Genomic DNA, 24,644 nt, shown 5'->3' on the forward strand with positions numbered 1-24,644 from the left:
AGATTCAATTTGTAAAGAAGATGAGACCAGAAGCGGTCAGAGTTGTGAATGGAACAAATGTATCCTTTGGGCCAATTGTGTTTGATACCGAAGAAATTTCTTTGAGAGGTCTGGGAGATCACTATAGTGTTTTACAGTTTAGTCTCATAGACGCACCTCAGTTTCAAGTAATCTTGGGATTACCGTTGTTAAGAGACCATAATCCTAAAATAGATTGGGCCAGGAGATCCATTGAAATGACATCAGATTATTGCCAACATCATTGTTTTTGAGAGGTTGTGAAGAAACTGGAGTCTTCTCCATCCATAAGTTTGGCCAGTGTCACGTCGTCCATTTTTGCACTGGAAATTCCAAGTGTGCCATCCGTTTATTTGGATTTGGAATCGGTGTTTGATGAGCAAGAAGCCCAGAAATTGCCTCCGCATCGGGAGTATGACTGTCGAACAGACTTGGAGCCCGGAGCGGCACTGCCTTGTAGCCAGATTTATGCGCTTTCTGAAGCGGAGACGGTACAAAAGGGGGTGGTAATGGACGGAGCATCTGAACCAATCAAACACTCACACCCAGTCAAAAGATCTGGGTTTAATCCATCACCGTTCTTTAGCCCACTCTGCCACCCCAATTCAGACATGGCTATATGCAAATCAGTCTGACCCTGTGTCTCATGGGAAGAGTCCAGCCCGAACTGCCAAGCCATGCCTTCCCTGGACCGGAAATAAGCTTCCGAGGACCGGTTTCTGGCATTACAGTCGTCTTCAGCCCGGCTTGCTTGAATCCAGTGGCAAAGTGAGCAAGGGACTCACGTCTGAGCATACCCTGCCAAACTTATGGCGGCCAAAAGCGGTACAAAAGGGGGTGGTAATGGACGGAGCATCTGAACCAATCGAACACTCACACCCAGTCAAAAGATCTGGGTTTAATCCATCACCGTTCTTTAGCCCACTCTGCCACCCCAGTTCAAACATGGCTATATGCAAATCAGTCTGACCCTGTGCCTCATGGGAAGAGTCCAGCCCGAACTGCCAAGCCATGCCTTCCCTGGACCGGAAACAAGCTTCCGAGTACCGGTTTCTGGCATTACAGCCGTCTTCAGCCCGGCTTGCTTGAATCCAGTGGCAAAGTGAGCAAGGGACTCACGTCTGAGCATACCCTGCCACACTTATGGCGGCCAAAAGCGGTACAAAAGGGGGTGGTAATGGACGGAGCATCTGAACCAATCAAACACTCACACCCAGTCAAAAGATCTGGGTTTAATCCATCACCGTTCTTTAGCCCACTCTGCCACCCCAGTTCAGACATGGCAATAGGCAAATCAGTCTGACCCTGTGCCTCATGGGAACAGTCCAGCCCGAACTGCCAAGCCATGCCTTCCCTGGACCGGAAACAAGCTTCCGAGGACTGGTTTCTGGCATTGCAGCCGTCTTTAGCCCGGCTTGCTTGACTCCAGTGGCAAAGTGAGCAAGGGACTCACGTCTGAGCATACCCTGCCACACTTATGGCGGCCAAAATCGGTCCCCTTTTGTATCGCTTTGTTCGCCCTAAGTGTGGCAGGGTGTGCTCAGACGTGAGTCCCTTGTTCACTTGGCCACTGGATTCAAGATAGCCTGGCTGATGAGGATTATGAATCCGAAACCGGTCCCAGGATGCTTGTTTACGGTCCAGGGAAGACATGGCTTGGCAGTTCGGGCTGGACTGTTCCCATGAGGCAACAGGGTCAGACTGATTTGCATATAGCCATGTCTGAACTGGGGTGGCTGAATGAACTAAAGAATGGTGATGGATTAAACCAAGATCAGTTGACTGGGGGTGATTGTTTGATTTGTTCAAACGCTCCGTCCATCATCCCCTTTTGTATCGCTTTGTTCGCCCTAAGTGTGGCAGGGTATGCTCAGACGTGAGTCCCTTGTTCACTTGGCTACTGGATTCAAGATAGCGTGGCTGATGAGGATTATGAATCCGAAACCTGTTCCAGGATGCTTGTTTCCGGTCCAGGGAAGACATGGCTTGGCAGTTCGGGCTGGACTGTTCCCATGAGGCAACAGGGTCAGACTGATTTGCATATAGCCATGTCTGAACTGGGGTGGCTGAGTGAACTAAAGAATGGTGATGGATTAAACCCAGATCAGTTGACTGGGGGTGAGTGTTTGATTTGTTCAAACGCTCCGTCCATCCTCCCCCCCTTTTGTATCATTCTGAAGCGAAGAATCAACATTTAAAAGAATATTTAGAACAATATTTGGCAAATGGATTCATTCGCCCTTCTCAATCTCCAGGTTCGTCTCCTCTCTTCTTCATTCCAAAGAAGGATGGCAAGTTGAGAACGTGCATCGATTATAGGGCTTTGAATTTGGTTACCAAGAAGAATCGGTATCCTTTGCCGTTAATCTCTGAACTCTTGGATCAGGTGAAGGATGCGAAGGTGTATACAAAACTGGATTTGCGAGGAGCTTATCATCTGGTGCGCATAGCAGAAGGAGACGAATGGAAGACAGCTTTTTGAACTCGATTGGGGTTGTTTGAATATCAAGTTATGCCATTTGGCTTGTGCAACGCACAAGCAGCTTTCCATCACTTTGTGAATGATGTATTGAGAGAATTTTTGGATCGGTTCGCAGTGGTGCACATAGATGACATCCTCTCCTCTTCTCAGCCAATATGGAATAACATGTGTAACATGTGCGCGCGATTTTGGGCCGTCTATTGGAAGACCAACTGTTTGTGAAATTGGAGAAATGTGTTTTTTCATACTAATCAGGTGGAGTTTTTGGGATTAGTTTTGTCTCCTAAAGGAGTCTCTATGGATCAAGCAAAGGTAAAAGCATTTACGGATTGGCCATCTCCATTATGTGTGTAGGATGTGCAAAGTTTTCTTGGATTTGCCAACTTTTACAGGCGATTCATTCCCAAGTTTTCTGAGAAAGTCTGTCCTTTAACTCGTCTGCTTAAGAAAGGAGTAAAATTTGAATGGACCTACGATGCTGACAAGGCTTTCGAAGAGCTAAAAAGAATCTTCATAACAGCACCGGTTTTGCAGCATCCAAACCCAGCGGAACCTTTTTATGTGGAGGCAGATGCTTCCAATTTGGCCATAGGAGGAGTGCTGTCGCAAAGACATAAGGACAATGGGCAGCTCAATCCAGTAGCTTATCGATCACGAAAGCTTTCAGCAGCGGAAATAAATTACTCCATTGCAGACAAAGAGTTACTTGCGGTGAAAGACGCCTTTCAGAAATGGCGCCATTATTTGTTGGGAGCTAAGCATGTGGTCACAGTCTTCACAGACCATCGAAATTTGCAATTTCTACGATCTGCAAGAACACTCACCCCAAGGCAATTGAGATGGTCTTTGTATTTTGACGATTTTAACTTTGTGCTGACATATCGCCCAGGCTCAGCTAATGGAAAGGCAGATGCCTTGTCTCACCTTCCTTTTGATGAAGAAGATGGTAGAAAGAAGGAGGGTTAGATAATCCCTTCAGAGAAAATTATCGGAGTGATTTCATATCCAGAGTTTGAAGACAAAGTAAGAAACCATTTCTCAGGGAAAGAGCTTAGTGATTGGGTCAAGGCAGATTCTGGGAGAAAGGTCAAGAATGGGAAACCTTATTATTTGGAAAACCTATTTCTACCTAATGATGAGCTTCGACTTGAAGTAATACAACATTGTCATGATGAATTGTTAGCTGGCCATAAAGGTGTTAAGAAGACTTTGGAATTAATTCAAGGTGAATTTTGTTGGCCGACATGGAGGCTCAGGTGAGACAATATGTTGCTTCATGTGAACAGTGTGTGCGGGGGAAACCTGCTAGAACAGCTCCTCAAGGGTTATTGCAACCCTTGCCGCCTGCTCCTTACCCGTGGCACACCTTATCCATGGACTTCATTGTAGATCTTCCTTCTAGTCAGGGCTACACTACGATTTGGGTGTTGTTGACCATTTCACTAAGATGAGTAATTTTGTTCCATTAAAATCAATTCCAACTTCCACTCATTTATCCACTTTGTTTACTCAGCACGTGGTCAGAGTTCATGGCATCCCCAGGGTGATAATTTCTGACAGAGGTCCTCAGTTTGTTTCCCATTTTTGGAGGTCTTTTCTCAAAAGATTAGAAATTGACTCTCGTCTGTCCACTAGTTTCCATCCCTAGACCGACGGGCAGACGGAAAGAGTGAATCAGAAATTAGAGCAATATTTGCACCTTTTTCTGATGGAACATGAGGGAGAATGGGTGAGTTTACTTTGAGCTGCAGAATTTGCTCACAATAATGCCACACACTCCTCCACTGGTTATTCCCCATTCTACCTTAATTCCGGTAGACATCCAAATACCTTTGTGGGAAAATCTGAGTGTGGGGTCCCAGCAGTGGAAGATGTGGTACAGGAGTTACAAGAAGCTTACAGGAAGGCTACTAACAATTTGATTAGGGCTAAGAAGTCATATAAGAAACAAGCTGATAAAAAAAGACGCACAAACCCAATCTATGAATCTGGAGATAAGGTGTGGATTTCGACCCGAAATATGCGCCTAAAGGGAAATAGAAAATTTCAACCTCGATTTTTAGGCCCTTTTGTAGTGAAAAGAATGGTGAATCCAGTGAGTGTGAAGATAAAACTCCCGCCTAGATTAAGGCTACATCCAGTGTTCCATGTTTCTTTACTTAAGAAGAATCCAGTGGGTTTGAGAACAAAAGGTTCACCAGTTGCAGTCCAGATTCAATTTTCTGAAGAGTTTGAGGTAAAAAGAATTCTGGACTCCAAATTGCAAAGAGGGAGGTTGTTCTACTTGGTAGATTGGAAAGGTTACGGTCCGGAAGAAAGATCATGGGATCCAGAGGATAATGTGCATGCCCCCAGACTAGTGAATGAATTCCATAAGACCTATCCCTGTAAACCAAGTCGGGGTGACTGGGGGGCCTTGGTGGGAAGTTCTGTCAGGAGCAAAGGCAGCGCACTAAAATTCAGACATAGTGCAGTCCATTCAAGGTCCCTACCAGCATTTCCCTGTTACAGTCAGCTAAGAAGAGTCGTTTCCCTGACTCTGATTAGTCTAGCCTTGCGTTCATTGTCGGATGGTTGGCCGTGGAATTTCAAGATGGCCGCCATCCGATCTTCTTTGGTTTAGCGGTCTAGTTGACATCGCGCGTTTGAGTGCAGCTGTGAAGGCACTTGCTTACGCTGTCAACTGCGCACTTCAACGAGGATTTCTGAGGAGACGCAGTGATTTCTACAGTGTCTGCATTTTCTGGAAAAGACGAAGTTTGAGTTTGGGAAGAAATCTAATGAAATTCTGAAGAATAAGCTAAGTGTACTATCGAATGTATTTTGGAGAAGCAATTTTAGAATATTAGTAAGCTGAGATAGCGAGTCAGTTTTCTTGGCTAATATATTTCAGCCAGTACTCTTCTGGAAATTAGTCCCGCAGATATGGAAAAGACTAATTAGAACAATGTACACTTATTGAAACTCTAGGGGTTATGACCTTTGAATAACCTAAGTAGAGAGATACTCTTCGCTTTGAGGAAGTTAGAGACTTATACTTGAATAAACTACAAGAGTTCCAAGGCTAAATCGTTGAACCACAATTGGATTAAAAAGACGAATGCAAGTAGATATAATTATATATATATTTATTTATTTATTTATTTATGGATTTTATAGAGCGCACGGCTACCCCCCACGGGGGTGTCCCGGCGCTAAAATTATCTGCTAGAAGAGAAGAGCAATCTAGATAGAAGCGAATAGCCAAGTTTTCAGGCCTCTACGGAACAGAGCTTCAGATGGAGCAAATCTCAGGTCGATCGGTAAGCTGTTCCAGTGTTTGGCAGCTAAGACAGCGAATATATAATTGTACTTACCAACAAAGTCCAGTGGAATCTTCGTTGCTGAAAAGAAAGAAAGAAACAAAGAGTCACTATCATTATTTGGACAAGAAAGTACAGAATTACTCAACGATAGGTGCAAGTGAAGTCAGGTAATTAGCATACTAAGAGAGGGTCGGCAGGGTGCAATTTAAGACAAGATTTACATGTTATCTATTTTACAGAATTCACTAGAACAGCAGACACCAAATCTATGAAAGAATACAGAACTAGGTCCTCAGATATTGTGACCGACTTCTTCAAGAGAGGAGCCATAGCACTGTAGAAGACAGATATATAATAAATCCCTAGAAGTTAGATTTAACCACCTTGGGGTTTGGATATTGTGAATGCATGATTGTGTCTTTTGCAGGGTTCCATAAGAAGAGTGAATCCAGTCAGAAGAACTAGAGGGCAGAAGATCAGTCCGAAGAACGAGAAACAGTGCTGTCTCTCTTTTTCTCTCCAACTCCCCTTTCCCCCTCTCTCCTTCACGTGAGATTACCCTCGCTGGTAGGGGAGTTGGGAATTGCGGAATTTACATCGGCTCCTGTGGAAGCTACAGTTTGGACAGATACTTGAGAGTCTTAACACAGTGGCTCACCAACTGCGCCAATGACCTTGCACCACTGAAGAACCCTCCCAGCAGACCCGGCAGCAAGAAAACCTTGTGGTTCACCAACGACCTCAAAAACTCCAAGAAAACCTGCCGCACCCTCGAGAAAGCCTGACGCCATGAACAGACAGCAGAAAACATGACAGCCCTCAAGTACGCCACCCGCCAACACCACCAGCTGATCCGCACCACCAAAAGGACAACATTCAAAGAACGACTGGAGAACAACAGCCACAACAGCAAGGAACTCTTCAGCATAGTTAAAAAGCTCTCCAACCCCAGCTCCTGCAACAACGACATCACACCCTCGCAAGACCTCTGCGACTCACTCGCCTCGTTCTTTCACCGCAAGATCGCCGACATACACAACAGCTTCGGCGAACAGACCACGCACCCAACCACCAAACCAGCGCCCCCCACCACCACCCTCAGCACCTGGACGCCGGTCAGCACCGAAGACACCACCCGCATGATGAACACCATCCACTCCGGCTCCCCAACCGACCCCTGTCCACACCACATCTTCAACAAAGCCGACTCCATCATTGCACCCCAACTCCGGGACATCATCAACAGCTCCTTCGCATCCGTCACCTTCCCGGAGAGCTGGAAACATGCCGAGCTCAGCGCCCTTCTTAAGAAACCCACCGCGGACCCACGGACCTCAAGAACTTCCGCCCCATCTCGCTCCTCCCTTTTCCTGCCAAAGTCATCGAAAAGACCGTCAACAAACAACTCTCCGCCTTCCTTGAGACTAACGGATCCCTCGACCCCTGGCAGTCCGGCTTCTGAGCAAACCACAGCACCGAAACTGCCCTCATCGCAGCTACCGACAACATCAGGTCCCTGCTTGACAACGGGGATACAGCTGCCCTCATCCTCCTGGACCTCTCAGCAGCCTACGACACCGTGTGCCACTGCACCCTGATACGGCGCCTCAGCAACACCGGAATCCAAGGAATGGCCTTGGAATGGATCATCTCGTTTCTCGCCGGACGAACCCAGAGAGTCCGCCTCCCCCCTTCGGATCCGCCGCCACCATAGTCATCTGCGGCGTTCCTCAAGGATCCTTGCTCAGCCCCACCCTCTTCAACGTCTACATGAGCCCTCTCGCAGCCATCGCATGCCAACACAACCTTAACACCATCTCCTACGCTGACGACACCCAGCTGATCCTCTCCCTCACCAACGATCCCGCCACCGCCAGAGCAGCCTCCAGGATGGAATGAAAGACGTCGCGGAATGGATGAAGGTCAGCCGTCTGAAACTGAACTCGGACAAGACGGAAGTCCTCATCCTGGGACCATCCCCCTCTGCCTGGGACGACTCCGGATGGCCCTCTGCGCTGGGCACCGCCCCCAAGTCCACGGACCATGCCCGCAACCTGGGCTTCATCCTGGACTCATCCCTCACGATGACCAAGCAAGTCAACGCCGTCATGTCATCCTGTTTCAACACCCTGCGCATGCTCCAAAAGATCTTCCGGTGGATCCCCACCGACACCAGGAAGACCGTCACCCAGGCCCTCGTCACCAGCCGACTGGACTACAGGAACACCCTCTACGCTGGAACCACAGCCAAACTCCATGTTGTATTCTAGGCACACTGTTTTATGTTATATTGAAGCTCTATGTTTGTAAACAAAGTTACTAGTGGGTTAGTGTAGTGCTGATGTTAATGGGATTGTGATGTCATTGTATCTGGAATGTTATTATTCAATGCTGGGAAGTTAACTGTGTATTGAGAGGATTGCAGGAAGATGACCAGCTGTGTAGATCTACTTCTCTACAATAAACGCAGCTGAAACCTTTTCAAGTATCCAGGAGTTATTGATTATATAACACTCCAGAAAATACTCCAGCGCATACAGAACGCCTCTGCACGACTCACCCTGGACATCCCCCGTCACAGCCACATCTCTGTCCATCTGAAAGACCTGCACTGGCTCCCCGTCAGCAAGAGGATCACGTTCAGAGTCCTCACCCACGCACACAAGGCTCTCCACGACATGGGCCCCAAATACCTCAATAGCTGCCTCACATTCTACACACCCACCCGCCAGCTCCGATCCGCCTACCTCGCTCTCGCTGCCGTCCCACGAATTCGCAAAGCCACCGCCGGAGGAAGATTCTGCTCCTACCTCGCGACCAAGACATGGACCTCCCTCCCCACCACCCTACGGCTGACCCAGGACCATCTCTCCTTCAGGAAACAACTCAAGACCTGGCTGTTCAAGCAGTAGCGACTCCCCTCCCTCCCAGCGCCTTGAGACCCTAACGGGTGAGTAGCGCGCTCTACAAATTACTGAATTGATTTATTGATTTAGAGAGGTGATTAGACTTCTGTGGGGTGTTTCCTTGAATGGCTAAACGAGAGAAACCCCCTCCTCCATTTCACCTCGACCGTCACTAAGACCAGTCTTCCCTTTTTGGACTTGTTGCTTGAACCAAGTGAGGGCATCTTAAAAACTAAGGTTTTCCATAAACTCACAGACAAGAATGCGTTGCTGGCATATGATAGCTTTCATCCTAAGTCCCTTCGGGAGAATTTACTGGTGGGCCAATTCTTTTGGATTCATCGCAACTGTGCTGATATTGTCACAGAAGCTAATGCTCTTACAATGAAATTACAGCACAGGGGTTACCCAGTGAATACCATCAAGAGAGCTAAGAAATGGGCACTGAACGCCAACCGGGACTCCCTTCTTACCATAACTACCAGACCCAAGACAAATAAACCTGTCTATGTCTCGACCTTCAATACAGCATCCCAGCAGATTAGACGACTGGTGCTGCGTAACTGGAAAATTCTCAACACAGGGGGGCTGCACATAGAGAAGCCTCTTTTTTCGTTTAGACTGAGCCAGAACCTGAAGGACATGCTAGTCCACACAAGACCCAGAGTTACTAACGTGACTATGGACATCATGTCATTGACTGGTCTTCCTAGACTGATGGGCCACACCAGGTGTGGTTCCTGCAGTGTATGCACTTTGACGTCTAACACCAAACAAATTGATCTGGGCCTCCACACTCCCTGGGAACAGAGATCCTACACCAACTGTAATTCCCAGGGGGTGATCTATCTTATTACATGCTCCTGCAACAAATTTTATGTGGGGATGATGAGCAGGAGGGTGCGCACAAGGATCACTGAACATCGGAGTACAATACAATGCTGCAGATCGAATACCAAGCGGACAGCACATTTTACAGAAATGGGACACTCTGCTGATGAACTAAGATGGACTGTCATTGAGAAATTGAATTTAGGCAGACATATGGCAGATGAACAACGCATCTTACTTCAATGAGAACAGAAATGGGTTTACCGCCTGAGAAGCCATATTACAGGGCTCAATGATGACATTCCTTGGCAATCATTGGGCAGGCACTAGTTTATTCATTATGAATGGGCTGATACAACAACACTTAAAGATCTTGAAAAAACATGTTGCCTCCACTCGGGATTAGATAGCTGGGGCATTTGGTATAGACGGCTCCGTGATCTGGTGCCCTATTACCTTGCCTTTGAAACCGGGACTAGATACATACATCATTCTTCACTGTGCTTTCTGTTAAGAATGTTACTGTATACTATCACAGGGGTTTCTCTGGTTCTTCCTCGTTGGCGATACATTTGGCTGTTACAATGATACAAAAATAATGCTGCACTCACCACCATTTGAGGCAGCCTGAGGGTATTGTGATTCTACATATATATATATATATACACATATATGCAAAAAAGTTTTTCTTTTTACCAATTGTGACACGATCTGAAACACTACCTATGGTAGTTGGGGGCCTTTGACTCTATACTTCTTCATTGTTGTATATCTCTTCCCCCTACTACTTAATAAGTCAACCGAAGGCATATTGATCGGAACATCCGATAGTTTAACCAGGCACCCGCGACTGGGAACTCCATTTCCCATGATTACCGTGATTCCGGTACCGGACGGACGGACGGCGCGTCATGTGATGCGTGGAGTGCGTGAACGGACGGCAGAACACAGAGGTTACTTCTATGGATTCCCGGAAGCCGCTTTTATCTACGTGGCGATCCGAGAGCAGGCAGTCGTACGAGGTTTTTCCTCGGAACAGTAAGGAGTGTACAGGGGGGCTAGTAATTATTCCATTCTCTGATGCAGGCTCCCCTCTATGGGCTAACACGAGTGCATTTCGCTGAGCCTATCTCACTTATTTGTTGTCATTGATGCCTATGGCAGGGGTTCACTGCATTTTGGGATTGAGCATGAAATGACAGAGCCCGTTTGTGGTGCTATTTTTTTTCCTCATCTTGTTTCTATGTATACAGGTTGTGATCTTGGGACACCTACCTGCAGTGCGCCATGTCGAGTTTACATCTTTAATAAACTCGGTGAGTTCTGGAATGGGAGTGACACTACACTACTCTCTCAGACTTTGCATGTGGGGTATATATCCTGTTAGTTAATACCACAACCGGATACATAGTCCGAACCTGTGAAGAGGTGTAGACTCTTGTTTGATCATAGCATTGCACATTAAAATAGTTTATTGATATTGAAGGGTGATGAATATAATATGCCCTTAGGCCGGTAAAACGGACCAATCTTTAAATTTTCTTATATCACAATCCAAGGGATGTTGGAAATGGTTTGTGTGCATCCCCCTTTACTACAGATTTACATGGGATTATTATACTTCCAGCTTATGTTTCCCGCGTTGTTGGGATCCCCTCCACGCATGTCGATTCAATTGGAATCCTGTGTTATCAGCTAATTGGTACTTTGACCGAACTACGGCTCGACCAATAGCAGGACTGATAGCAACACACGTCCTGAAGAAGACCGGGGTGACCCTCTTGGCGCAGTAAGTCGGTCGAAACATTTTGACAACAGCGGTACTAGGAGGGTTGTTTTGAGAACTTCATTTTCTCTTGGAAACACTACCCATCCTTTCTTTTCTTTTAATCCTGGTTGCGGAACCTGTTAATAAAGTCTTGTTTGTTATCCCCAAACCAGTTTTAAACACTTCCCCATTAACTGCACGTGTTGCACTTCAGTTCCATTCACGGGGTGACATTCACTGATCACATTTCTGTTCATGTGTATATGTTGTTTGGTTTTGTATTGTGTCCTGTGGTTTTTTATGTTTAAACCCCTCCCCTATGCTCCGTCCAGAGTGTGGCTACACCTGGGCGAATTGTAAGCAGACCCGATGATGAAGCATGTCACACACTTCGGTGTGTGAGCGAGGGCAGTATTTTCAAAACAATCACATTTGTTTTGTTATTTGGGTTGCTTTGGGGTTTACTTTGAGTCTCTCCACCCCTCTACGTGTGTATAACTGTGGTTCAGGGGGTTCGGGGTGGTAGAGTTGTAGATACGGTTGACCCTCTCCCCTCATCTGTGTTTAATGAATGTCTGAGGACTCACCCCTCTCTGTGGCCGCAGGGAAGGATTGTGCATTGTCATCCTGCAGCACAACAAAGGGGGGCGAAGGTGTTATTTGGGATGCAGGCCTGTCCCTCAGTAATGCCACTTGCTGGGCCATGAGCTCCACCATTTGTCCAATGCTTGTGTCGATGGACCTCATCAGCAGGATGAGCTCACGTAATAGTTCATCAGACCGGCCACTTTGTCACTGGACCTGTTCATATGCCCCGATGACTCTGGTGAAATGGACCAGGGATGGTGTGCCAACCTCCTGAGGTCTGGGCCCTGGCCCTCCCACCTGCCCTGCTGCCAGTGACCAGTTGCCTCACCATGGTGGGTCCACACACACTCTCCCTGCCCGCCACAGTTGTTGGTGTATCCTGGTCATCCCCTTGGACAGGGAGGGTGCTGCAGGTGGAACTGGTGGTGGTGGTGGTGGTGGTGGTGGTGGTGGTGGCAGAGGTGGCAGCGGTGGAGGCACAGGCCGTGACAACATGGGTCTGCTGTGCTGTTGTAGTTGGAGCAGACGTGGTGGTGGGGAAGACGGGGGCCTGGGACCTGTTGGTCCCTGGCACACCAGATGGGCCGGCCTGGAGCTCATTGTCCAAACTATCCTGGGAGTCAACATCCGAGAGTTCATGTACCGTGGGTGGTGACTGGCTCTGATGATCGCTTTAAAAGTTTAAAAGTTATCGAAACCCTCGTCAGGGCATAATCAGGTCACGCAATCTAAAACAAGACATCAGTATTAGATCCCAAGTTATGAGTTTCAATAACTTTTAAACTTGAGGTGTTACTTCTTCGTGGAGTCTACTTTGAACTTTGATTCTAGTGAGTATAGCAGCCTTTGTGATATTTTGCTTACTGTGATGATCTAGATATTTCTGGATTAGCAGCTTCATTACTATGTCGATATGGGCTTTATATTGCTAAATTTTTTCTCTTCTTTTAGTTTTCTTATTGCGCCATTTGGAACTGGTAGTCAGTGGTGTTGCCAGTATCGTAAATACATGTGTTGGTGAGCCTTAACTTTATTGATTGTTAATGATTTTCTATCACTTGGGGTCTTTTTTATGAGTCACGTCCTATGTGGATCTTGTTTGGCTGGATATGCTTCTACGTGTTACTTTCTTCTGTTTCTTATTTATTTCTTGATCTTGGTTCCTTTGGTGTTTTATTTGGTCCTCTTTGCACTTGTTATATATGAATATTTTTTGGTCACTTTATTGCTTATTCTTATGCACTTTTTCACTCACATTTGGTTGTTTTGTTTGGATGTGCTTTTTGCACATGTAGAGGCACTTGCTGCTTTAGGTGCTCCTGTCTTCTGCTGTGGTATGGATGACACAGGGTTGAGATAAATCTTGCCTCTTCTTTTTTATTTCAAATGTGTCCTACATTGACAAAATCAGTCAGTAATTATTGTCCTTGTTGTACATTCTAGCCCTGATGAAGTCTACATGCATATACTGCTAATTAGACGAAACACGTGTTGACTAGAACTCAAAAGGATGCTGTTGTGAACATTAAAAAAGAAGATTGACACTTATTTGGATTATGATGTTACATTTTTGATTTATGATTTGTATAATACGACTGTTCGAATTTGCTCGGGATATATTGTGTTTATCTTTGTTGATGTGGATTTCTACATTATATGGTGACGGTTAGATAGACGTCATCTCTATCCCTAGTAGAAGCCCCAATAAGTTTCATTAATTACTGATGACTATTGAGCGCAAGCGTATAACCTTCTATCTACTGTTCTTCTGCTTTGCAGAAATGACTGTGGACTATAAAAGTTTCAATTTTAAGTTAGATAGTTAGAGAAAAAGGGTATAAAAGAGCTTAGGCAATAGAGAGAACAAAGTTGGCTCCACGGATTTTATTTTGCACCACGACATGCTGTTGGATTGAACAATTTTATGGTGCTAAAGACTTTGAAATATTTTTGGACTTTAAATTTGATGGAGCAGAGAAGACGATCGATTGCAGAGATTTTAAGTCAAGAGAGGGTCATTGAGGAGAATAGAGATGGAAAGCTTGGGAACCTGTTTAATGAGACTTAGTCATTTGCCTATGACTGATGGGTAATATGCTTTTTAAATTTATTTTTCTCAATTAATCTGTACTAAATAAATGCTTAAATTTCACTTGTCAAAGAATATGCTAAATTAATTTCCTCATGAAATAGATAAACTATTGAAAATCTAAACTTGAGTTTGTTTTTATTAATTTAAATAAAGTCATGACAAAAACAAATATTAACATTGATAAGGAATTCTGTGATTGGGCTGGTCTTAATCGCGATCAACTGACTTCTACTAGTTGGTCCTTCAACTGAAAGGAGAAGTACCTTGATGTATTTGTTTTCCTTTTTATACAGGCTAGTCGATAACTTTGAAATGTATATAATGTATAAAGTATAGATCTTAGGTACCCCGCAATCGAGCAGCTCACCTTCTATTATCACTGATTCAGGCTATGGGCCCCACCGATGAGTAAAAGATAAATTATTGCTCCTGAGTTAAGTGAAAAAGGTTTGAGGGTATGTTAGAAAGCTCATCTGCATCATGCGCTGAAACGCAAAATGCGTTTCAGTGCGAGCAATTAAAATCATTTTATTTATTTATTTATTTACATTATTCCGGTCGGCTGTGAGCCGGAGTTGACTACCTTCCACCCAGCCACGGCCCACTGCCCAGGGCACTCTCTCCATGTCCACTACTTGTGAACTTGTGCTGCCCTGAGGGCAGCCCATTCAAGTGAAATACAGAGCGGCTTTAAAGCATGCGCTCCATGTTTCACTGTGCTGGTGGCAAACTACACTTTTAAAGGGCATTAGAGATACCCTTGCAGGTAAGTGAGTGAGTTACCTCACCAACTTGCAAGGGGATTTCTGGGAAGTCCACAGGACAATCTTTACCCGCTCCAGAGCCTGCAATGAGGTAGAACACTGTACGTGCACCTCCTGAGAGCTACTTTGCTTCTGTACTCACGTCTTTAATACGGCAATGGTGTCAAAGGGATTCCCTCATTTGCAAAAGGGCACGCCCCCATGCCAATGAGGGAATGCCCTCCTGAGAAAGAACAGGCGCTGTGTGTGCGCAAGTGATTATGAGTATTACAGAAGGGGACGTACAAGCATCTGCTGCCCCTTCTGTAATACCAAAGTGCCCTGGGGGGTGCAAAGTGGGCACAAATGCCCATTGCGCCCCAGGGGAACTTTGTGTAATATGTACCCTGGCACTTAGTTTGCCACCATATTGGTAGAGGAAGACGCCACAAGTAACCCATTATTTTAAGATTAAACTGGGATTGTCTGAATAAAATGAAACTCTACATATGAAAGTCATTCATCGGTGTCCTGCAGTAAACAATGGAAAAACTGTTTAATACTGAGCAAGGAGGTCTACCATGAAGAGCTAAACCAAAAAGAGCCCCCTGGCTGCAACATCTGCTCTATGTTGATGAATTGATCAAACAGAACTTGAGGCCATCTTTAGAACTGGGTGGGTGGAGTAGTGTATATCTGGATGGCAGCAATCCTCTAGCAAATGTAGGGGCAACTGCTAGCCCTGCCATCACTGTGGTTATTTTCATGTAGTAAATGTTTGGTATATGGCCGCAATCAGATTTGACAGCCATCCCTCTAATTTGTGAGTGACTTTGGTTTTTCAAAATCAAACTCCTAGTTTTCTCCCAGTCCCTCCATCCTCCACCCACATTGAAGACCAAATTATATTGTGTCACCTAATCAACCACCTGTATTCAACCCTGCCCCAAGACTCAAACCCTCATAACACCCCCACATACCGCACACACCCCACCCTCCTCCACTGCATACCCCCTCATCAGATATTCCATCAAAGTTTGGTACATCCCACAACATTGTTTTCCCTGACCTCTTTTTCAAGACCATGATCTGGCTCAATTTGACAAAGGTCACCAACATCTCAGTGACAAACCTGGAGGAGGAGTAGACATTTTATACAAAGAAAACATCCACTGCTCCATCTCATTTGATAACTTGAGAAGCCATCTTGACCAAATGGCTTTGACGTTTAACATCTCAAGCAATACCACGGAAACAGGTACCCTACTTTATCAACCTACCAGTCCTAGATTCAAATTCACAAACACCATTTTGGACTTCATGGCATCACTGGTCCTGTACTCCAATTCGTTCATTCTCCTCAACAAACCCAACTTCCACATGGAAGATTACACAAACATGAACAATCTCTCGGAAGATCTCAACACACTTGGACTCACCCAATGTATGAAGATTCACGATCATGTGACTGGACATCTCCTCAACCCTTCATCTACCAACTTCTTAAAACACATGTGCTTCTTAAATATCACAGTGGATGAGGCCACGCCCCTCACCTGGAATAACTACTTTGTAATATCATTCAACCTACACCTACCCCAAGAACAGGGCATCACACCCACCAAAACCACCTGATGCAACTGGAACAAGATTCCTGAAGAAATCTGGACAACAGAAATGCATGCCTGTTGCCTGGACAACCTCTGTTGATCTATCACCAACTTCAACTCTTGGATCACCTCCTGAGCAGACACCCTGACCACCCACAAGCAAGCTGATAAACATGTGACCTATGACTCACCAAACACTCCTGCAAACAGCTGCAACACATTTAGCAGCGCACCCATGATGACAGTGACAAAACACTTGAAGATTAGACCTTCTGTACTATCATCAGTGATTTAGATCCACTGAATGCTCTACCTTGACAGACCAGATCAAAAACAGCTCCAAGTATTCTAAAATAATTTTCCCAAAGTACAGGAATTCACCTCCCCCACTTCCAGCTCCTTTACCATCAATCCCCTTCAGAAACTCTGCTCCCAGCGCACTCACTACAGAAACCAAATCAGCTCAATGTACAAAAACGTAGCCACCACAAACTAGATGTCTCCACCCTCACAACCCTCCAACCTGATTAGAAAACCTCACTGAATACCACCCTCACCTGCTGTTCCATCATCATGCTTGCAGAAATCCCCAATACCATTCACTCCATTAACTCAGAAGCCATGTCTGACCCTTGTCCATACTTCATATTCACCAAAGGACTTGACTCCAGCTGCACTGTCCTTACCATGATACTCATCAACTCTCTCACCACCACCACCTTCTCAGATGCTTGGAAAAATGCCAACCTTCTACCACTACTGAATAAACCTTCAGCAGACACAGAAACACTGGCAAACTACAGACCATTATACCACCTTCAAAACCCAGCAAAGTTTGGGAAAACCTTATCAGCAAACAATTGGCTGCCAACCCCTCCTGGACCCTTCCCGGTCTAGAGTTAGGCTTAATCACAGTTTACAGACTGCATTCTTTACTACCACTGACAACATCTTTCTCATCATGGATAAGGGTGGCACTGCAGCATTAATCGTTTTCAATATTTCTGCCATGTCTAACACCTTCTCCCAACATATTAGAGTTGTCATCCTTTGGGTAGTCTTCCCACAAACCTTTTGCATGATTACCTCCTCTTTTTGTTTAATCTTTTTGTTGGCCTGAGGACTCTGAGCGCTTTACAACTACTGACCAGTGCAAATGTGCGTGTGATTCTTCCCTAAACATGGTGACAGTGGTGTATACACAATTGGCATATTAGTTTACTAATAAGTCTCTTGTAAAGTGGTTTACCATGTACCCCGGGCCTACAACCTAAATGTTACTCAAGGACTTTCAGCACTGATTGCGCCAACCAAACAACTAGCCTTTCAACCCAATATAATGCCTTCCATTGCAAGGCCTGTGTTTGCAGTTTCCGGCCTCTTAAACTTGACATTTAAACTAATTGTCAAGCCTTAAACTCCCTTTTATTGCACATAAGACACCCCTAAGGAGGCCACAGGTAGCCATAAGGGCAGGATGCTGTGTAAGTAAAAGGTAAGGCAGGTACTTTTATGTTTTGCATGTCCTGGTAGTGATAAATGGCTAAATTCACTTTTCACTAATGTGATGTCTACTTTTAGCATAGGCTAGCATTAGGAATTCCTTAATAATTTTCAGCTGTAATTCCTGAATAGAAAGGATTAGCTGCATCATGTTTCATATCTTTGAAATGGCAACGATAAATCCTTACTATTTTAGAAATGCCACCTTCAGAAAGTTTATTCATGAAGTTATGTTAACTGAAACAGCATACATTTAGACTTTACTAGGGTTAGAATTCAGCAACACCCTTGCTTTTTAGGATTTGCATTAAGGGCAAAGTGAGCACATTGTGCTTGTGCAAGGTTTAAAAAATGGCGCATGTGTAACACATGAGAAAAATAAAACAGCAAAATCTTGGAAGTAATTTAAGAAGCAATATTATACATGAATGTTTTCTTTATACCGCAAATAAAAATCATGTTATAATTAACAATCCCAATTCAGCTGATTGAAGTCAATGGTGTTTCAACCTTCATGACTCAAGGTCATCATCAGGACAAGGGAATACAGAAAGGATGACTGCTGCCTGAATGATTTTCAGGGAATGTTGGAGCCAGGGGAGCATATTTACTTGGGCCTAGGCTAGTTCAACTGGTCTGCAGTGAAGAGCCTGAAGGTCCACAGCTGTCGCTCAAAGCTTACACATGAATGAAGACATTCTGGAGACCAAGTGGTAAGTAAAACCTTGAAGGGAACAGTAGCCAGACTTTAATGGCCATGTTGTGACTAGTAAAATCACTTTTAGGTATGGAAGGTGTGACAAATCACTAGGACTACTGAAGGTCTTCAAGCGACCCTAGATGAATCAAAAGCAATACTGCAAAACATTAGGAGTGAAGTCAGAGAGGATCCATCTCTTTCGGATTGCCGGGAAGGAGTGAACAGCATGCAACAGCAGGGCTTAAATCCAAGCTGAATGAATTCTGAATGTGTCCGGGATCAGAAACTTCAAGCTGACATGAAGCTCAGATTTAAGCTGTGCTATCTGCTGGTGCATGCTGTCCATTCCTCTCCATAATTCTAGTTAAGTATGCCCATAAGTGTATCCCTGTTTGGCAAATGTTCACATAACTCAAGAAAAAGGTCCATCAACGTCAGCTCTTTCCTCAAAAGATTTGGAGTGATTTTTCTTAAGCGGGGGCTGAGAAAAAAGGGGGTGCCAAAATGCAAAATAATCACACATTTTCCATAGATTCATAATAACAAGTCTCCTTTCAGTCACTTTGCCAGCAACATTTTCCTTTTTTTTGTTTAGAAGAACTTTGTCAGGTTGCGCTCTTCTCAACAGTGCTGCCAGGATGCAATGTTTAGTCCCATCCCTTTACAACAGGTCTAATGCGGTTTATATTTGCCATTGCCATCACATATTTGCAAGAGAAGTAAAAAGGCTCGTTCTAGAAGGAATCTATGTAAATAAACTCTTAAGATATTTTAAACCTGTGCGTGTTGGGGGAGGGGGGTGGAGAGTGGAGGAAGTGGTGAGGGACAGGGAGTTAGCATAAACAGCATAGACTGAGGGGGTAAAAGAGGCAGAGCTAGGAGACAGCAAAATGCAGAGGGGTGTTTGAGACTGTAAGAACAAGTAGAGAAAGAGGGACAGGAGGTAAGAGAGGTGGGAGGTAAAAGTGACCAAAAAAAGGAGGAAGGCGAGAAAGATTAGATAAAACACAAAAGACCACGAGTATCTAGGAGAGACACCCGAGACAGGGAACAGGTGTTGGAGCCGGGGCTAAAGGAGACATTAGCGAGTAGAGGCAGAAGGGGTAGGAGAAAAGAAGAGGTGAGAAGGATAAGAGTCAGGGGCAGAGACCTGGGAGCTTGAAGGGCATCAGGCACAGAGAGGGAGGGGAGGGAACATATGTCTCTCGCAAGGGAATGGAGGTCAGATGCTTGAACCTTTCTGTTGTGTGCAGGGAGATTAGGTGTATATAATAAGAAATCCCATGATCTGCTGGAAAGCAGAGTCCGTGGCAGTGGAGGAATCAGCACAAGATGTGCAGCAATGACAACAGTAGAGGACAGGAGAAAAAGTGATGTGTGTGAGACATACAAGTGCACGCGCTAAGTGAGGAAGCCGGAAGAGAAAGAAATTACGTCACAATACAGAGAGGAGACACTGCAAAGTCAGTGGCTCAAGTATGTTTTCAGCTGATCCTTGTTTGTTTGTGAGCGACTAACAAGGATCAGCTTAAAACACAATCACTTGCAAAGTACACTATAACCGGATGAAAAGACACATGGTTGTTTAAAAACTGCTTTCTACCCAAACCTCGTTCAATATGCCCACTAATTTGCTGCTATCCTTAACTGCGTCCCGGGGAAGTTCACAGGTACTGCCTCTGCCTCGACCAAAACATCATTGACTTCCAGTGCTGTGCAGATACATACCACATAACAAAGTTACAAGAGTACAGGAGAATCTTAAAAACCCACGTGGGAAGGAAGCAATACCAGATTTGGGTAGAAATCAGTTTTTAAATAAGTGCTTGTGTTTTCACCTGATCCTCATTTGTTTGCAAGTGACTAACGAGGCTCAGCTGAAAACACAAACTCTTGCAAAGTAAACTAGGATCAGACGAAAACACATGTGCTTGTTTAAAAACTGCTTACTACCCAAATCTGGTTTAATATGCCCACTTACTTACTGCTTTCCTAACCTACGTCCCGGTGAAGCTCATGGATCCTGCCTCTGCCTAGTCCATGGCCTGCCTGCAAAGGGGGAAGCTCACGGTTCCTGTCTGTGCCTCGTCCATGGCCTGGCTGCGTTGGGGAAGCTCCTGCTTCCTGCCTCTGCCTCAATCATGGCCTGCCTGCGAGGAGTGAAGCTCACAGTTCCTGCCTTGTCCATTGCCTGCCTGGAGGGAGGGAACTCAAGGGGTCCTGAATTGTCCATGGCCTGCCTGGGAGGGGGAAGCACATGGGTCCTGCCTCTGCCTTGTCCATGGCCTGCCTGCAAGGGGGAGATCTCGGGTCCTGCCTCTGCCTCGTCAATGGCCTGCTTGCGAGGGGGGAAACTCACAGGTCCTGCTTCTGCCTTGTCCATGGCCTGACTGTGAGAGAGGAAGCTCACAGGTTCTGCCTCTGCATGCCTGCAACTGGCTCAAAGTGGAAGAAGGTGGCTCTTGGTCCGCAGCGGAGAACTGACTGAACCCGGAGTAGAGGGAGCGCTGTGTTTCTCCAAAAGGAAGGAGACGGAGTAATGGAGAGTGAGGGTTGACACTATACAAAAATATAAAATAAAAAGTAAACACCATGAAGTAGACACGGGGATGTGAACACCGCTATACGAAAATTACAAAATAAAACAGCAATCACCGTGAAGCACAAACAGGAATGGGAACACCACACCAAGCAAAGAAGGTGAAGAATGGCAGGCAAAGCAAAAGCAAACTTGAAAAAAATTACAAATTAAAAAAAACACATGATATTAGCAGATTCAATAGATTCAATTGATTAGATGCCAATGTAACACATATGTCAAATACCATAGGTGTGGCGGGGATGGGGGGTACCTCAAAGAAAAACATACGATGGCACTTGAAAACTACGCTCACCATTCGAGCTCTTTTACTAATTAATTACGTTACCCACAAATTACTTATTGACTGGCAACTAAAACCCTTTAATATCCATTACCGTAGATTCAAACTGGGTGCAAAGTGTCTACTCAATATTGCGGAATGCAGAACATCAGTGTGTTTGTAGCTGTTTGGAGCACGTTTTATGCAAATCATCCCATTTGTTACATGTTGTTAAAGTAACGCACTGCAAGAAAATTATCAAAGCATTATACGTAGTACATAAATCCGGTGTAGGATAACCTGTAACAAATAAGACAACATAAAAGAAAAAATAAACTTTTAACAAAAGGCAATAAAGTCGACAACAAAAAAAAAGCACAAGCATGTCCCTAACTATAATAAAAATAACAAAAAGGGAGGGAGTAAAGAGATATTAAGATAGAACCAACCTCCTGTTCAACATTTTTTCTAAACAATAAGATTCTACCCTGCAATCAAAAGACTATTTTTGTTTTTTAGTGGTTACAAAGAGGTGTATTGGTGATCCATGAAATGTCATGGAAAAGCACAAGTGTTTTTAAAATACCCCTCACACACTAAGAATCCCTTAGTGTCATGCTTCAACATAGGGGTCTTACCATCTCTCTATGGGGCGGGGTGTGCTACAACCTAAAAATACATGGGAGCAATTTTTTGTGAAATAGGTTATGTGTAGTGTGGGATTGAGAGTGGTAGGGTCTGTGAAGAATAGGGGTGAGTTATAAAAATTCCCTGGCTAGTGGAAAAAAACTAATTTTATTCACTTCCCTAGCTGGAAATACTAAAAAATGGGGATACATAGGGGTATACTGTAATGACATGTCCCCTACTGGGTCAACATATTTCCTAATTCGTCCCCACAGCATACTCGTCCGGACCTAAAATGATCCCTACTGCACTCAAAATATATCTACTTTTTATACATATTGTATGCCTATTTTTCACACCCTAACATGCAAAATTGGCATGTCAGAAAAAAGGGGAATTGCCCCTTGTAGTCTCAAAACCAAATTGGTATGCTAATGGGAAGGATAGTCTGACTCCATGAACTCGTACTGAAGGAGAGGTGGCTTCGTAATATGCATTGATAGTGGCTATGCCCTCGCATGTAAATACCTCCATGCAGCTCCGCAGAATTAGAAACAGAAGAACTCGTTCTTGTGCTGGCATCCATCTTGTGGGAGAGAGCGGCAGCGGCACGAGACCCATCTGTTTTCAATTAGTGTGAGTGCCACTGCTCGATCCTGCAAGGTGGATGCCAGCACAAGCACGAGTGCTTGAAAAGAGCTGACCATTTTCTAAAGGTTATCTCCTGGAGCAGCGCATGCGCTCTGCCTAGGCAAGAACTAAAAAAGGGCCAAGGCTCAACCAATAGTTATGATTCTTATTACATTTTTCAAAAAATGCTGTGATGTGATCGGGTGCAGAACCAGAGATTGCTCAGTTTGTGATCATATTGCTATTTCTAGAGTGAAGCACCATGCTCAGACTTAGGAAAGGTGTCACAAGACGAACGTGATACTTTATAAATGTTAATGAAATCAGGTTTGATGGCATGTTATAATTTATTTGTGAAAAAATGCAGTGAGTGGGGATGTCAAATTTTTCCATAGAAAGGAATAAAAAGTTAGTAGTATACTAGATATAAATTTGTGATTATGGATCAAAGATGAAAACTTTACAGAATATAATGAAGAACGACTGTTATGATTTATTGACTAGTATGTAACTTGTATAATTTTTGGTTATTTTCTCTTTTTGTAGGAGGAAAATGGAAACCAGACATTGTGAACAAGAAAACTATCATGTGAGAAAGTACATGGAGGAGTAAAAGAAGTCATGTTCACTTTTGAAAAAAAAGGAAATAATTACTCTGTGAAAAGTGGGGAAAAACTATTAATTGGAGAAGTGATATTATTTGTATTGCATAAAAGGATATTTGTGTTCTTGCACAAGTTTGTGCTGTGTAGATCTACTTGTCTCTGAGGAAATAATTATCTGCTTACATGAGCAGCAAACATGAGCGTTGTTAAAACATGCCAGATTATTGTTTCATTCAGCATAGCATACCTGAGCAGGCACAGTGTTACCAGGTTGAAAGAATGGGGAAGCACATAAAGAGCTTTGCAATTCTGCAGCACAAGCTTATTCTGCCCAAGCTAGCCTTTGTGAACTCCTTTTAAAAAACTATACACATGAGAAACATTGTTAATACTTTTTTGCTAGCTGGCTTCAAAACTAAAACTACCATATGAAAGACTTTAAACCAGGCTGAGGTGGCTGAGATGGCACAGCTACACCAAGCTGCTTCTCAAAATGTGAGGAAGAAATTATCAATTAGTAAAGTTGGCTGTTTTTTTTTTTATAATTGTTGGAATCATTTGTTAATGTAATTTGGGTTGTTGTAGTTTTGTGATGTTTATTATTTGTAATAAAAACTTTTAAAGTTACTACTGATTAGTTTGCTTAACAGCTGTTCTAGATTCCACTATTATTACAGTATTGCTGTCATAGAGTTCTTACAAATTAAGTAGGACTGTGTATTCAGAAACAAAAGTCAGAAAATAGGGACTGAGTCCATCCATATCATCAGAGTGTGTTACCAAAATTCCTAGCTACCTCACAGTGCCCTATTAGGAAGTATATTAAAAAATCTGCTCCCAACCGGATGGCAAGAAAGTGAATGAGCCTTCTCGCACCCAAGAAGTAGGCTATCTGGGAAAATTTCTGGCGCCAATAGTTTTGCAAGTTGTGGATTCCCATGATGGGCACCTGGGTATCCTTTTTCTTTAAAAAAAACACGATAGTTTTGGATGGCACCCAATATGGGTGCAGGTGTGGACGCAGCAGGGGCTGTAGTGGTTTTGAACTCTCCCCGCAGCCTTGAAGGATTTGTCCACTTTTGGGTAGCCCAGAGGGGCACTGGGAAATCAATTTTTATATAAAAAGGCTGGATCCTGCCAGCATCAGGTAGGTGTGCTGGTGGGGAGCTGGCAAGGGGATAGGGGGCCTTGGGGCTCCCCATTAATTGAAAAACCTATAATAGAAGTATGGGCAGGACACCATAAAAACTACAAAAAAGGGATTATAAACAATAATAAATTATCCTCAAGAGCCACTCGTTTATTATTCACTGCTCTGGGAAGGAGTGTGCCATATTGCTTTAGGGTTTTTGTGAATTATATTTTTTCATCCTTG

General features: G+C 44.3%; 1 long non-coding RNA gene across 1 annotated transcript in view; it reads left to right on the top strand.

The window, feature by feature from the left end:
- The window catches only part of LOC144766945 (uncharacterized), a 91,982-nt gene extending 68,404 nt beyond the window's left edge, over nt 1-23,578 (top strand). Inside the window, exon 3 of the long non-coding RNA XR_013597995.1 lies at nt 23,211-23,578. This is a non-coding gene — a long non-coding RNA (uncharacterized LOC144766945). The remainder of the gene's footprint in view (nt 1-23,210) is intronic.
- Nucleotides 23,579-24,644: the final 1,066 nt, after the last annotated feature.

The sequence above is a fragment of the Lissotriton helveticus genome, chromosome 7, assembly GCF_964261635.1.
Source record: "Lissotriton helveticus chromosome 7, aLisHel1.1, whole genome shotgun sequence".
Taxonomy (NCBI): domain Eukaryota; kingdom Metazoa; phylum Chordata; class Amphibia; order Caudata; family Salamandridae; genus Lissotriton; species Lissotriton helveticus.